The 18,097-nt window shown below is 34.1% G+C and overlaps 1 long non-coding RNA gene across 1 annotated transcript in view; it reads left to right on the top strand.

Annotated features, from left to right (window-relative positions):
• LOC142518394 (uncharacterized) overlaps nt 1-18,097 on the top strand; it is a 97,536-nt gene that overhangs the window by 3,149 nt on the left and 76,290 nt on the right. The window lies entirely within an intron of this gene.

The raw sequence follows: 18,097 nt of genomic DNA, 5'->3' as shown, positions 1-18,097 counted from the left end.
TACTGATACTGATGATGAGTTCTGGTATTATATCTGTGATGTTGAGATTGACGGGGATATCGAGACTGTATTGTTATACCGTCGAAAATCAGTAAATTGGTATTGATCAGATTCAGTAGTGATTTCGATTATATCGTGATATCGTCGATATGGATTAGATTGTATCTTGATTCGATATTGATCAGATTATGTTTGATTTGAGTATTGATCAGAATAGATTTTGAATTGAGTTGCATATTGAGATTGTGCCTATGCGATATTGTATTTCAGATTGATATGGACAGATTTGACTTCGAGACTTTGACTTCGTCAGACCGCGAAGACAAAGGTATAAATTTATGTTGATGAGGGATTGCACAACTCGAGTCCGATTGACTTGAGTTTCCCAAAATCACATACTTTACTTTATTGCATCGATATTTGCAATTGTATGAGGTTGATACCTTTGATTTATTGATTTATGTATTGAGTCATTAAGCGGATACGCCTAATTGTGAAGGAGTAATCTTGTGACAGTAGTGCCGGATACTGATGGAATCATCACTGGCACATTGCACATTGTCACATGATAGGATATTGGTGAAAATGCCAAAGTCTGTGACGGTTAGGTCAAGATACCGGAAGTTTAGCTTTATCGGAGTGGATAGAATTGGAGTTTCTTCTATTACTGGTGTTCGATATGGAAAGAGCCAAAGTCCGTGAATAAGAACATACCACCACCCCGATCGGGAGTGTAGGTGGGTGTATGTTCTTATTCCGATCGGGATCCCTAGATTAGGACTGATTCGAGTCTGAGTTTGAGAATCACGGAGAGTGATTCATTGCTTGATATTGAATTATGTTCCTGATTATAGTACATGTTTAGAGTAAAGGTTATTTTTGATATTGATTCATGTTTCGAATTATGATACATGCTACGAATGTTTGATTCATGTTTTGATTTTGATACATGTTATGAATGCCTTTTATATGCTTTTATATTGTTCATATGATTGCATGTATACATGGTTTATACTGGGAATGTAATTCTCACCGGAGTTATCCGGCTGTTGTCTTGTTTGTATGTGTGCATGACAACAGGTGGGACAGGATCAGTGTCAAAAAGAGAACGAAGCTAGATTAGATAGCGTGGAGATCCGGGCTCAGAAGTAAATTAGGAGTCAACACTGATATGTAGTTGAACCTAGTTGGATTATTGTAGACAATACAGGACTTGTATGTTTATATTTAGTATGTAATTCAGATTGATTTACATAACGTTTCCGCTTTGTATTTTTTTAAAAAAATTTAAACCCTGTTTATTATAATTGATTGATTAATTCTAAGAACGATTAAAAACTTTAATTAGCGTCCGGGTCCCCACATCATGAGTGTCTTCAATTTGTTTCTTAGGAATTGTAATTCGAGCAGGGGCATTTACATCATGTATATGATTTAATTACCCCTTTTGTGTCTGCAAATGCATTTGGTATCTGATTTGCTATTCTTTGCAAGTGCACAATTTGTTGTACATCTTTTTCACATTTTTTAATTCTTGGATCCAGATGTAACAATGATGATGTATACCATGTAATTTTCTTTTCGATATTTTTCTTTTCTCTCCCTAACATTGGGATGATTTCCTTATTAAAATGACAATCACCAAAACATGCTGTAAACACGTCGCATGTCTGCGGCTCAAGATATCGAATGATTGATGGGCTGTCATAACCAACATAAATTCCGATTTTTCTTTGAGATCTCATTTTTGTTCGTTGAGGCGGTGAAACAAGCACATATACCATACATCCAAAAATTTCTCATATGAGAAATATCTGGTTCTTTACCGAATGCAAGTTGCAAGGGGAGTATTTATGATATGCACTTGGTCTGATGCGAATTAATGCAGCAGCATGTAAAATTGCATGTCCCCATATAGAAACAGAGAGTTTTGTTTTCATAATCATTGGTCTAGCAATCAGTTGTAGACGTTTAATCAATGATTCATCTAATCCATTTTGTATAACATGAGCAACATGATGCTCAACATTGATTCTCATTGACATACAATAATCATTGAAAGTCTGGGAAGTAAATTCACAGCATTATCAAGTCTAATTTTCTTGATTGTATGATCGAGAAATTGATTCCGCAATTTTATTATTTGAGCAAGTAATCTTGCAAATGCCACATTCCGAGTTGATAATAAACGTACATGTGACCATCTGCTGGAGGCATCGATCAATACCATAAAATATCTAAATGGTCTACATGGTGGATGAATTGACCAACAAATATCATTCTGAATACGTTCGAGAAACATATGTGATTCATTTTGGATTTTAGCTGGTGATGGTCTTATAATAAGTTTTCCAAGAGAACATGATTTGCATTGAAACTTATTATTTTGAAAGATCTTCTGATCTTTCAGCGGATGACATGTGTATTTTCTATAATTCTTCACATCATTGTTGAACCAGGATGTCCTAATCGATCATGTCAGTTGATCAGTATTGAACAATTATCAACTGCCATATTTTATTCAGTTGGACTTATATATGTATAGTCCAATCCAGTAGGGAGTATTGATAGTTTTTCAACTACTTATTTCTTTCCTGATTTATATGTGGTAAGACACATATTTTCTAATTTTCTTCATTTATTGTCTGAGTCATACTCATGAGAATATATATCATTAAAACTCAACAAATTTCTTTTCGATTGTGGTGAATACAAATCATCATTTATCAAAAATTTTGTACCATTAGGTAACAAAAATGTGCTTTACCACAAACTTTTATCAAGTCTACCGGACCTGATATTGTATTCACCATTGTTTTTGTTGGTTTTAGTTCCAAGAAATATCTTTTATCTCGGAGAATAGTGCGTGTTGTACCACTATCAGGTATGCAAACTTCTATATGATTAGTTCCTTGTTTAGCTTTGTTCATAGCATTTTTCATATTTGAACTTCAAAAAAAATATGCAATGAAAAAATTACTGACATTACGCATGTAGTTTATTGAAAAATATAACACATATCATAATTGTATAATAAAATATTTTTATATGATTAAATGAAAAATAAATTATTTACATTTACATTCCACCAATATATTGTTCATTTTCAAAGAAAACGTTGGGAGAATCTGCATCATCAATATTTTTCATTTCTATTCCACCGACATATTGATCATTTCCAGAGAATCATTCAGAAAATCTGCAGCATGAAAATGAGTTGAATCACTAAAACAGGCACTGCGTTCAGTGAAGTTTGTCTCTTTTTCTTTTCCCTTTATCGATTCTTTATAGAGCTTGCAAAGGTACTCGGGGGCTCGACAAATACGAGACCAATGTCCTGGAGTGCCGCATATGAAACAAGAACTATCAAATCGTTTGGAGTGATTTTCATTACCACTCATGTTCTCATGATGCCTTTTCAGTGGGTGGTTCGTGACCCCCTTTTGAGATGAGTTATAAAAATAACTATCTCGATTGTTTTCAAAACCACGGTCGCGACCGCGACCACGACCACTTCCACTTCCACGTCCACGTCCACGACCACGACCTCGACCTCGACCTAACCAAAACCTTGTCTCTGAATTTGATTTTGGTTTCCAGGTTTAAATTCATTTTTACTTGCAACATTTATTTCTGGAAATGTTGTTGATCCAGTGGGTCGAGACTGATGATTTCTCATTAGCAGCTCGTTGTTCTTTTCCGCCACAAGAAGACATGCGATAAGTTCAGAATATCTCGCAAATCCACGCACTCTATATTGTTGCTGTAGAGTTATATTTGATGCGTGAAACGTGGAAATTGTTTTTTCAAGCATTTTCGATTCCATAACCTCATGTTCATAAAATTTTAATTGCGAGATTATTCGATACATCGCCGAATTGTAATCACTGAATTTCTTAAAACCTTGGAATTTTAACATATTTCATTCATCACGGGTGGTCGGAAGTATAACTTCCCTTATATGTTCAAATCATTCTTTTAATCCTTTCCACAGAGCCATGAGATCTTTTCGATGAGATATTCATATTTTAAACTTTCATCAAGATGTCGATGCAAAAATATTATCGATTTTGTTTTTTCTTGTGATGAAGAGATACCATTTTCTTTAATGGTCTCGCTTAAACCCAATGAATCAAGATGCATTTTTATATCAAGAGTTCATGGCATATAATTTTTTCATGTAATGTCGAGCGCAACAAATTCGAGTTTTGTCAAATTTAACATGGTAGTAACAATGCATTTTATTAGTTAAGTTCTATTAATATGAAAATAAAAAAGTAACGGATAAATTACAAGTACAAGCATTCTTAAAAATAAAGAACAAATGCGATGCGGATATTCTCCGATAAATACAAGACTAGTAAGAATAATAACCAAAATAATTATACAAAATAACCTTGAAAGATCCATCTTCTTCTTCTTCGAAAATTTTGATGAATAAAATTTTAGGGAGGAAGAATAAGTTTGGAGTGATTGAATGTGTGTGAAATCATATTTATAGGGTAAAAACTAGTCGTTTATGACTCTTGCAAATTTTTAAAAAATAAATGTATGTATATGTAAATTTTATGGTAATAATATGATGTATATAATATTAATCATGTTTAAATAATTATGTATATCATATCACAATATTATATTGAGGTGTCAGGGACTCCTTTTATATAATACTGTGACATTATACAAATATATTTATATAACACAATAAAAATATATAAACAGTGAAATAATCACATCACGTTATTATAATGAGGTGTCATAGACTCTTTTTATATAATAACATGATATTATTCAAATATATATACAATAAATAAATAGTAACGCAATAAAATTATATAAGCAGTATAATAATATAATCACATCACGTTATTATAATGATGTATCATAGACTCCTTTTACATAATAACATGATATTATATATTAAATATATATAGAATAAAAATAAATAAACAGTAAAGTAAATACTCTTACTTTTGAATATTGTTACCTTTTTCTTGTGTTTTGGAGCTTAAAAAAATATGGAGAACCGAAACTTCGAGTATCGTGCTGATAACGTGTTAAAAGTAAAAATTTACGGTAAAAAGTAAAAATCTCAAACTCTCAAAATTTACCAAACTACACACTTTATTAAATTTTTTCTCTACTCAATTGTGATTTTCTTCACACATTGAGAGACCTATTTATAGAATTTCTTTGAAAATAACCAAAAATAAATTCATCATTACATACATCATCACACACTAATTTTCAATATTTACAACTCTTATTTTCAACATTCAAATATATCAACTCTTATTTTTCAACATTCAAATATATCAACTATTATTTTTTCAAGACAACTATTATTTTTCAACATAAATGATGTATATAAATTGTCCCGTCTCACTCATTTTTAAAATTCTACTGGAAATTTTATTTATAAAAAAAATAAATGCTCGGCATTTTCGAAATAACATTTAAAATAATCGTAATTATCTTACTGTAAAAATAGTGCAGTTTAAATTAACCAAACTAGTCCAAAATCTTACGTAAACATAAACGTATAAAAATCTTAAATAAACGAGTAAAAATCTTAAATTCATCAACGTATGAAAATGTTCGTATTCTCTCAAAACTCATAAATCGTAATGCGGAAAACATGTGGTCCTCGGGTCGTGTCACCCCACCAGGTCTGCCTACTCAGAGTTTGGCACCTCCAGTCCCCTCATCATCAAGCTCACATGCATCACACATGCCTAGTGAGCATAAAGACTCAACACACCTGTACCAGGAATAACAAATACATATACATAACACACAGCAGTAATAAATATCATACTCAACATATCTTTCATGAAATTAAAAGCATAACATAAACGTGTCGTGTAAAATCATATTGTGTCAAAGCATGTCATCATATACGTAAACGTGTCTGTAAAATCATATCGTGTCATAGCATGTCATCTCATGTCATCATATACGTATACATTTTTTTTAAAATTAATTCAGTTAATTAGCTGTGACTTTCGTATCATCATGTCAGTCGATGGATCCATCTACGTGTAACCACTGTACCAGGCGGCGGGGGCATCAGCGACACTCTCACCCGTCAACAGAGCCCTGGCCTATCATATCATGTCAATGGAAATACGATCGTCAGACTCCCTCTGGGGCCTTCTCCCGTAAACGGGCTCCTTCTGGGGCCTTTTGAAACGTCCTGCCGTTTTTATTGCTTTAAAAGTACTAGAAAATTTTTTTTTTATATATTTCGGCCAACTCACTTAATACATGAAAATATTAAAATATTTTGCTCTTTTTAAAATAAAACCTCAATCAACTAATATTTAAAAATTCGAGTGAAATAGTCGTAAAGTAAAATCGTCTACTGTTTTATCAAACCTAAAAAGCAATAATTTAAAAGGTAAAGTCCATACTAAACCTCTCAAAAATCTCTCAAGAGCATAAATAAATAATCTTAAAAATCTTTAACTTAAATCATAAAGCATAATGCGGAAAATGTAGCGCTGGTCCTCGGGTTGGGTGCGCCTTCAGTCCAGTCAAATCACTCATCAAGTCCTCCCTCAATACCACCTGCATCCATCACACCTAGTGCGTCTAAAGACTCAACACACCATAATCTTTATAACGAGTAATACGTAGTACAGTCAACATATAACGGTGAAAAATACTTGTACTTAAAATATCGTTTTCATGAAGATGCATAAACATTTTCGTAAATATTTTCATGATGCATAAAACTTTAAACATTCATAACATGCAAACATGAATTTTCTTTTCCTCAACATGACATGACATAAAACCTTAAACATAATCATGAACATTTTCTTTTTTTCTTCCCTTTGTTGAATTCAGATCGTTAATTGTGACTTTCCTGATCATGTTCATGAGGGTCGATGGATCCATCTACATAAAACCACAGTACTGGGCGGCGGGGGACACCAGCAACACTCTCACCGGTCAACTGGGCCCTGGCCTATCATGATTCGAATAGAAATACGATCGTCGGGGCTCCCTCTGGGGCCTTTTCCCATAAATAGGCTCCCTCTGGGGCCTTTTTCCCTCACGATATTCCCATTCTTCCGTTACCACAAAACCGTTTCCATTACCACATATTCGCAATGATGGAAACACGATCGTCGGGCTCCCACTGGGACCATAACCCTCACGACGTCGCCAACATTAACGAATTAGTCACAATTATTTCACATCCTTCAACATTTTTCATTCACATCACTTTAGAAAAATCATGAATATCATTACGTTTTTCATTTTTGAAACCAAGCATGCAACATGTATTTTAAATGTCTTCTTAAAATCATATAAATCCTTTAGACATTTAAAAATCATAAGTTAATCGTGAACATTTCATAAACAATTATAAATGATCATAATATCATAAAAATAGCATTTAGGGCACTGCCATGACCTTTACTAATTTCTAGGTGTAAAAAGACCGTTTTACCCCTAAACTCGACATTTTACGTTTTCGACTTTTATCTTGATTTCATGACTCTAATATGTCCCAAATAATTATTTAAGCCTACATGAATTTTCCCATATTTTTATTTAGCTTAAAACGAGGACTATTAATTTAATCTTTAAATAATACGTATTAACGCTTTTTAATCCCGAATTAAACCAAATCTTAATATAAAATTCCCAAATTAAAAACTTAGACTTCTAATAATTATTTAAGTTTAATATAATTTTTCATAATTTTATTAAGCATAAAACTAGGCGTTTCAATTAACTCGTTAATTAGCGTTTCGTTAGGCGATTAAATCTCGATTAAGTCCAAAACTCATTATTTTGATCCCAAATTTTAAACATATCATTTTTATGATTTATCCTTCCAAGTCATGAGCCACCCCCGTGGACCCATGGATCTATTTTTTGTTCTAAAATTCGAAATATTGCCCCATTGTCGAACAACCCGAGCCATCTCCCAATTTACTCGAGCCACGCATGAGCCACCTTGAGCCAAAACCTAGCCAACCCATCTAGTGACCCTCCTGACCAAGCCCAGCCCGTGAAACCACCCATGGCTCGCTCAAAAACTTGCTGGACAGAAGACCCATTTCCATGTGTTGTGTGTGCGTGAGTTCCTTCTAGCCTATCTTAGGACTCCTTGCCAACTAGGACACCTCCAGCCCTTAGCCACTTGACCCCTCATGACCCTAACCTCCCCTAGAGCACGCCCAGACCCAGCCCAGACCAGCCCAACCCCTTAAACCCCTGCATCGAACCACTTGAAACCAGAAGACACAAGCTGCGCGCTTGTGCTTCTTCACGCCAACCTGAACCAGCGGCCAGCCCAACCACTGCAGCCATTGGCCCGACCCCTGCCCATCATCCTAGGACCCTCCTGGTTCGCCCCAGCCCCAACAACGAGCCTTTATTTTTTTTTTCTTTCCCGAACAGCTTCGTGAAGAGTCCCTTCTCGTGAGGACTCTTCTCCACCCAACTTAGCGCGAGCCCAGGCCCCCTAGGACTCTACCAGGCCCTCACCCCTGACCCTACTCGAGCCCCAGCCAGCCCTGGCCAAAGCCCCAAGCCCCATGCATGGAAATCGAACCCATGAAGGCAACACAAACTCTCGGCCCTCTTCCCTTATCCCACGTTGGTTCCAGCTTATGTTTGTTTTCATGTGCAGCTTATTTGTGTGATTAGGACTTCTTAAAACATGTAGAAACCACCTTTAAACCTTACCTAATCATGGCAGTCCCTTAGGATCATGTTAAACAGGAATTTTGGATAAACATGCATGATTTAAAAACTCTTTTTGATGCAAAAACGAACATATTACCAAGGTTGTCTTATTTTTCATACAAACACAATTAAATAAATACTATGATGTGATAGATGTTTGAAGGAAAGAATATAGCGTGCCTTTGCGTAATTTACGCACGAAAATTTGTTGACGATTGCGAAGAACGGGCGAGAACCACAGCTATCACCTTCCTTAGCTTTCTACCGAAATATTTCCTTCAAAAGTGTGGTGTGTGTGCTTCGTGTAGGGCTGGCCGAAGTGTTTCAGAATATATGGAGTGTGTGAGACGTGAGTTTTGTATGTTTTGGGGAGGGTTTTTAATGCATTTTATAGTTAATTACTTCACTAAATAGGCTTAGGCCCCTTTAACATATAATTAGGCCCATTAGTGCTCATTTAGTTTTTTAATTAAAATATAAAATAGTTTTGGGTAAAAATAAGTTTGCGAATTAAATAGCCGGGTTGCCAGAGTTCGTAATTTTGTTGAAAAAACCAACACCGATAAAATTTACGTCCCGGCGTATAAAATCACCTCAAAACCCTTCATTTTCAAAAATACTAAAATCATCGATCATCTTTTAAATAATTAAAAATAATTATTTAATAAAAATATTTTACGTTTTACAGCCCTCGGTCCACGTTCCTCGATCGTCACTTGAATAATCCTTAAAAATACGATTTTAATGCAATCATATAGCAAAAATATATTTTAAACATGTAATTATGCACAACATAATTAATTAATACAATTAAAACAATTAATTAAAATACAAGAGAATTTAATAATCGCATGCACGTGGTTTGCGTGGACCTTAAAATTTTCGGGGCGTTACAATCTTCTCCCCTTAAATTGAATTTCGTCCTCGAAATTCGCTTATCCTAGATAACCCAAAGTTTAGGCTTAATTCTAATATCCCAAAAATCCACGCTTCCGTTGCGCTACTCTGATCAAACTTAAATTCTAGAATGTCCTTACGTCTTCTTGATCCCAATTAAATTTTCCTTCTAAATCCTTATTTTCAACTCGCAACTTAAAAGACCCAAATGACTTAGTGCTATTACTATTATAAACTCGAATTTCAATTTTGCTTACAATTCCCAATATTAAAAGATGGATAATCATGCTTATCGTGTATTACTTTCCTTATTTTATACCCAAAATGTTTATCAACCTATCAAATTTCGATCTTAAAATCCCAAATGCATCTACTAACGGTTAAATTTTCAAGCTTAATATTTGTTCAATCTTAAAAATCCTTGATTAACATTCCTTATAACACTATAACCATGATATCCCAAGGTTTCATATATTCTTAAAAAGTCTAAATCCTCAAAATTCTTACTATTTAACCAATTCAATTTGTTCTTATTGCTAACTAGTCCCCAAATTTCCTTAACAATTGCGAAATAAATTCTTAATTTCCTCAAAAATTATCCTAATTGATCCTTAATTTCGAAAATTCCTACAATTAACCCATAAATTTTTGGCATTCTTAATTTCCTTCTATTGGTTTCCCATAACATAAAGTTTGATAATTTTAAACTTATTTACCCAAAATCAATTCTTATAGTCAATATTACCTTTCATCAAACTTAAAATCTCAATTTATACATTTTCTTACTTCCCAAGATAATCGCAGTCCTTGAATAATTATTACTTATGTCTAATTCCCAAAAATTAATTCGACTAGTAACCATGAATCATAAATATTTTCTTAGCAAATCTACGTGTTCCAAAGCATTCATAATATTCATGATTAACTTATAGCCCAAAAAGTAAAACGTCCATACTAAAACCCAAAAATCAACATAGTCCAATTCCACCACAAAACCAACATGCGTTGAAATCAAATAATTTTTTTTTTCGTTTCATATCATATCACGTATAAAAATCTAAAGCATATAAATCATATATTATCTTAAAACTATTAAACATGTGACGTAAACATATAATTCATGTAGTTATGCAGGTAACATCACAAAATCATATAAAGCATGTAAAACTTACAGATTGAGGCTTGACGACTGATCTTTCCGGCGCTGATGGTGACACAACCCTTTACAGGACCTTTGCTCTGATACCAACTGAAACGTCCTGCCCTTTTTATTGCTTTAAAAGTACTAGAAAAATGTTTTTTTTTTTATATTTCGGCCAACTCACTTAATACATGAAAATATTTTTATAAAATATTTTGCCCTTTTTAAAATAAAACCTCAATCAACTAATATTTAAAAATTCGAGTGAAATAGTCGTAAAGTAAAATCGTATACTGTTTTACCAAACCTAAAAATCAATAATTTAAAAGGTAAAGCTCATACTAAACCTCTCAAAAATCTCTCAAGAGCATAAATAAATAATCTTAAAAGTCTTTAACTTAAATCATAAAGCATAATGCGGAAAATGTAGCGCTGGTCCTCGGGTTGGGTGCGCCTTCAGTCCAGTCAAATCACTTATCAAGTCCTCCCTCAATACCACCTGCATCCATCACACCTAGTGAGTCTAAAGACTCAACACACCATAATTTTTATAACGAGTAATACGTAGTACAGTCAACATATAACAGTGAAAAATACTTGTACTTAAAATATCGTTTTCATGAAGATGCATAAACATTTTCGTAAACATTTTCATGATGCATAAAACTTTAAACATAAACATTTTCATAACATGCAAACATGAATTTCCTTTTCCTCAACATGACATGACATAAAACCTTAAACATAATCATGAACATTTTCTTTTTTTCTTCCCTTTGTTGAATTCAGATCGTTAATTGTGACTTATCTGATCATGCTCATGAGGATCGATGGATCCATCTACATAAAACCACAGTACTGGGCGGCGGGGGACACCAGCAACACTCTCACCGGTCAACTGGGCCCTGGCCTATCATGATTCGAATAGAAATACGATCGTCGGGGCTCCCTCTGGGGCCTTTTCCCATAAATGGACTCCCTCTGGGGCCTTTTTCCCTCACGATATTCCCATTCTTCCGTTACCACAAAACCGTTACCACATATTCGCAATGATGGAAACACGATCGTCGGGCTCCCACTGGGACCATAACCCTCACGACGTCGCCAACATTAACGAATTAGTCACAATTATTTCACATCCTTCAACATTTTTCATTCACATCACTTTAGAAAAATCATGAATATCATTACGTTTTTCATTTTTGAAACCAAGCATGCAACATGTATTTTAAATGTTTTCTTAAAATCATACAAATCCTTTAGACATTTAAAAATCATAAGTTAATCGTGAACATTTCATAAACAATTATAAATGATCATAATATCATAAAAACAGCATTTAGGGCACTGCCATGACCTTTACTAATTTCTAGGTGTAAAAATACCGTTTTACCCCTAAACTCGACATTTTACGTTTTCGACTTTTATCTTGATTTCATGACTCTAATATGTCCCAAATAATTATTTAAGCCTACATGAATTTTCTCATATTTTTATTTAGCATAAAACGAGGACTATTAATTTAATCTTTAAATAATACGTATTAACGCTTTTTAATCCCGAATTAAACCAAACCTTAATATAAAATTCCCAAATTAAAAACTTAGACTTCTAATAATTATTTAAGTTTAAATATAATTTTTCATAATTTTATTAAGCATAAAACTAGGCGTTTCAATTAACTCGTTAATTAGCGTTTCGTTAGGCGATTAAATCTCGATTAAGTCCAAAACTCATTATTTTGATCCCAAATTTTAAACATATCATTTTTATGATTTATCCTACCCTTTCAAGTCATGAGCCACCCCCGTGGACCCATGGATCTATTTTTTGTTCTAAAATTCGAAATATTGCCCCATTGTCGAACAACCCGAGCCATCTCCCAATTTACTCGAGCCACGCCTGAGCCACCTTGAGCCAAAACCTAGCCAACCCATCTAGGGACCCTCCTGACCAAGCCCAGCCCGTGAAACCACCCATGGCTTGCTCAAAAACTTGCTGGACAGAAGACCCATTTCCATGTGCTGTGTGTGCGTGAGTTCCTTCTAGCCTATCTTAGGACTCCTTGCCAACTAGGACACCTCCAGCCCTTAGCCACTTGACCCCTCATGACCCTAACCTCCCCTAGAGCACGCCCAGACCCAGCCCAGACCAGCCCAACCCCTTAAACCCCTGCATCGAACCACTTGAAACCAGAAGACACAAGCTGCGCGCTTGTGCTTCTTCACGCCAACCTGAACCAGCGGCCAGCCCAACCACTGCAGCCCTTGGCCCGACCCCTGCCCATCATCCTAGGACCCTATAGGACCCTCCTGGTTCGCCCCAGCCCCAACAACGAGCCTTTATTTTTTTTTTCTTTCCCGAACAGCTTCGTGAAGAGTCCCTTCTCGTGAGGACTCTTCTCCACCCAACTTAGCGCGAGCCCAGGCCCCCTAGGACTCTACCAGGCCCTCACCCCTGACCCTACTCGAGCCCCAGCCAGCCCTGGCCAAAGCTTCAAGCCCCATGCATGGAAATCGAACCCATGAAGGCAACACAAACTCTCGGCCCTCTTCCCTTATCCCACGTTGGTTCCAGCTTATGTTTGTTTTCATGTGCAGCTTATTTGTGTGATTAGGACTTCTTAAAACATGTAGAAACCACCCTTAAACCTTACCTAATCATGGCATCCCCTTAGGATCATGTTAAACAGGAATTTTGGATAAACATGCATGATTTAAAAACTCTTTTTGATGCAAAAACGAACATATTACCAAGGTTGTCTTATTTTTCATACAAACACAATTAAATAAATACTATGATGTGATAGATGTTTGAAGGAAAGAATATAGCGTGCCTTTGCGTAATTTACGCACGAAAATTTGTTGACGATTGCGAAGAACGGACGAGAACCGCGGCTATCACCTTCCTTAGCTTTCTACCGAAATATTTCCTTCAAAAGTGTGGTGTGTGTGCTTCGTGTAGGGCTGGCCGAAGTGTTTCAGAATATATGGAGTGTGTGAGACGTGAGTTTTGTATGTTTTGGGGATGGTTTTTAATGCATTTTATAGTTAATTACTTCACTAAATAGCCTTAGGCCCCTTTAACATATAATTAGGCCCATTAGTGCTCATTTAGTTTTTTAATTAAAATATAAAATAGTTTAAGTTTGCGAATTAAATAGCCGGGTTGCCAGAGTTCGTAATTTTGTTGAAAAAACCAACACCGATAAAATTTACGTCCCGGCGTATAAAATCACCTCAAAACCCTTCATTTTCAAAAATACTAAAAGCATCGATCATCTTTTAAATAATTAAAAATAATTATTTAATAAAAATATTTTACGTTTTACAGCCCTCGGTCCACGTTCCTCGATCATCACTTGAATAATCCTTAAAAATACGATTTTAATGCAATCATATAGCAAAAATATATTTTAAACATGTAATTATGCACAACATAATTAATTAATACAATTAAAACAATTAATTAAAATACAAGAGAATTTAATAATCGCATGTACGTGGTTTGCGTGGACATTAAAATTTTCGGGGCGTTACACCTTTTCCCTCACGATATCTCCAATAATATCATCATGTCATTGTATCATCGTGTTAGTCACAACTAAATCACTTTCTTCAAAACGTGTCATCATATTCATCACTTAATAAAATCATGCATATACGTAATTTTTTCTTTAAACCAAGTATGCACCGTATTTATCATAATTGCGTAAAAATCGTAAACATGATGCATAAACATTTAAAACATGACAAAATGTGCTCAGGGCGTTGCCTTGACCAAAATCTCACCCCGACCATTTTGCCCCTCGAACCCAAAAATTATCGTTTAACCCCTGGACCTATAATTCCACGTTTTTGATATTTTCTTAATTCCATTGACTCTAACATGTCCCAAATAATTATTTAAGCCTACACGAATTTCTTATATTTTTATTTGGCTTAAATCGATTACTTTTAAATTAATCTTTAACAATAACATATTAATGCGTTTTAAATTCCGAATTAAATCAAACCTTAGCATAAAATTTCCAAATTAAAAAATTAAATTTCTAATAATTATTTGAGCTTAAATATAATTTCCCATAATTTTATTAAGCCTAAATCTTGGCGTTTCAATTAATTATTTAATTAACGTTTCGTGCGGCGACTAAATCCCGGATAAATCAAAAACTCATTATTTTGATCTGAAGCTTACTAAACTCCTAAAAATATCCCAAAACATATTTAAAATCATTCATAGACGTAAACTCGAGTCCATTTCATAACTTAACCAAATTGTTTTAAAACTTGGACCGGAGTCCCCGTTTTAACCCGAATCAACTCGAAACTTAACCGCATTTTTCTCAACTTTTTGTCATATCTTAAAAACATCTAAAAGGTCCTAAAAACCTCAAAACCAGACCTTTAGACACTTGAATAATAGACCAGCAAGCTGCTGGAATTTCCAGCATGTGCTAACCCGAAAGCCTTAGTCACCATCTTTCCTTAATTCCACTCTCATGCTTAAACTGACTCGAACCGGACCCGAACCAGGCCCTAGACCCAACCTTTAGGCGTAATTTAAGACCATGATACACCCCTTTCAAACTCAGAACTAATGCCTGAGCCCCAAAGCAAGCAATAGCCGTGACTAGCCTAACCCGTCTCCCATTGGTGCAGCTGGTTGCTTCCTGGTCCAGCCACCTTCCCTAGCCAACCCAGCCCTGAACCAACACCACCAGGCCCTCCCTAGGACCCTAAGGAACGACCCAAGACACTGCTTCACGCCCTGGCCCCGTCCAGCAACCGCCTTAAAACCCACAGCCGTGACTTGCCCTACACGAACCCAAAGTGCACAGCCGAAGCTTTCTTTGTTCAGTCTCTTAGCTGCCGCTCCAGGCCATGAACCATCATAAAGAGACTCATCCTAGGACCCTTAAACATGCACCAGACCCTAGCCCCAGGCCCCAATCCGACCCATACACCAGACCGCGCCCCACAACCATCACACCACCTCAAACCCCAACTCTCGGCTACCTCTTTCAACTTTCCTTCCACTCGTCACCAGCCTTATTTCCATCCCCTTGCCACTGATATCCTTGACCAAAACAGCTTCCTAACCACCCAAGACAGCAACCCCTTACACCAGCATGCATGAAAACGTGAGTTTGCATAATATAGTATGTACAAATTCTTGAAAACCGATGCATAAACAACATAACCTGCAATGCCTTTAACCCCTACGAGTATGCACATATAACAGCCTACATATGGAGTGTGTGATGAGAAAAGAATGATACAAATGCGTGCCTGGATGATGCAAATGCGGGAGGAAATCGAGCCGAAAGCCGGAGGAATTTCTTTATTCCAAGACAAGCAAGATCCGAGACCTTAGCTGGGGGATTAAATGCTGAAATAAGAGGGCAAGGTGGTAATGAAAGGGAGTGTCGGTTGATGGTATAATAATTGGTGTAGGGTAGGTTTAGGTTTAATTTAATTGTAGTTTAGGTTAATTAAATTGTGCACGAATGAGCCTCAATTAAAATAAAAATGGTTTTAAGCCCAATAAGCTTAAAAATAAGCCTATTAAATCTAAACACAATCCCGACAGATATTTCGTTTTGGAAAGATTTCTAAAATACTAGCCGAACCCTCAAAAATTCTCCCGATTCGATAAAATTTACGTACTGTTAAAAAATTAAAATCATGCGGGTAAAAATACCCAATAAATCTCAATTTTGAAAAATACCTTTAAAACATTTTATGTTGATTAATAAAAATTAATCGTGTAATACAAATAATTTTCTTGAAAATTCTCCGGTCTCCGTTCCTCGTTCAAGCGCGAAATGAAACTTAAAAATATTTAATGAATGAAACTTTAAAATTTCATGAATTAAATTCTATCATGCATGAATTATGCATAAAATGCATAAAAATATTTAAACACAAATTAACGAAATAAAAATGCATTTAAAACTTTAAAACAATTTAATAAAATACCAAAGAAATTTAATAACTTGCATGCATGTGGTTTACGTAACCATTCAAATTCTCGGGACGTTACACAAATAGATTAAAAAATTATATTTACCAAATCTTAAAAACTAAATAATTGTATTGATCTATTAAAAATATCAGTTATAGTTATATTTATTTTTAAAAAATAAAAACAGCAGATTAAACAAACTTTAATATTTCTAAAACAATATTTTTAATGAAGTCTAAATTTCAAATAATTATGTATATATACAACAAAATATTAAATTTAAGATTAAAAATAAAAAATAATAATTTTTCAAAAAAAAACATCGAAATTGGATGAATCTGTTTTTCGATTAAACAAGGGCTAAATTAAATAATAAATATAAAAAAACTAAAGATAGTATCCTAATTTTATATTAATGATTGATTGACCGGATAAATAATCCAAGGAAAAAATTACAACCAAACATACTATCAATCCCATCAAATTAACCAAGAACCTTTTACATGTTTATTCAGTTTCAGTGTCTGGGTTCGTCTTCTTTGTGAAAACGAGAAGCTCATAAATTCAAAGAAAATCATGAGTTGAACGAACCAAAATAATTATTTGAATGGGGTTGAATACATATACATGTACATGTGTATAATTTCATTCATTATATAAAAATAGTATTTAATTTATAGCCATTTCAATCAGGTTTTTTGAAATCAATAAATAAGTTACATTGGTGTATTTAAGTCAACTAGCATGAAGCACGTGCGATGCACGTAAATACCAATTATATGCTAAAAATTAAAATTTTGATTTTATAAAAAAACAATTTGAATCATTTTGTTATTAATTTGAATTTATTCTCTTGTTATGTTAGACGAATAAATTAATTAAAAACTTATATAATTTACTTTCAAATTTTTTGTCAAATCAAAATTAAAGTTGTTAATTTTATGTTATGAAATAAATTATAAGTAGCACAATATATCGAACCAAATGAATTGAAACAAATTTTTAAAAAATATATATCCAAACATCACCTATAAGACATAGTAAAATAAAAATTAATTAAATTATGGATTTTATCAATGTATAATCATAAGTTACATAAATTAAGCACACTAACGATAAATATTCATCAAAATTCAAAAAAATATCAAAACTAATGAGATAATAATATTGATAGTAAAATATAACTCATTTAAATAAGATTATAAGGTAAATATCAAATAAAATCTGATAAACTCATAAAATAATTATTAAATATAAAATTTAAACTACCGGTATGATTTTCACTTAAAAAATATAAATATAACCAAATACATAACTTGCATAAAAAAGATTATTTTTTGCATTTGTTGAATTAGTTAGTTTGATTTAAAAATAAATAAATAA

The sequence above is a fragment of the Primulina tabacum genome, chromosome 1 (assembly GCF_025594145.1).
Source record: "Primulina tabacum isolate GXHZ01 chromosome 1, ASM2559414v2, whole genome shotgun sequence".
Lineage (NCBI taxonomy): Eukaryota > Viridiplantae > Streptophyta > Magnoliopsida > Lamiales > Gesneriaceae > Primulina > Primulina tabacum.
The sequence above is the reverse complement of the archived record's forward strand: the minus strand, read 5'-3'. Positions and strand labels throughout refer to the sequence as shown.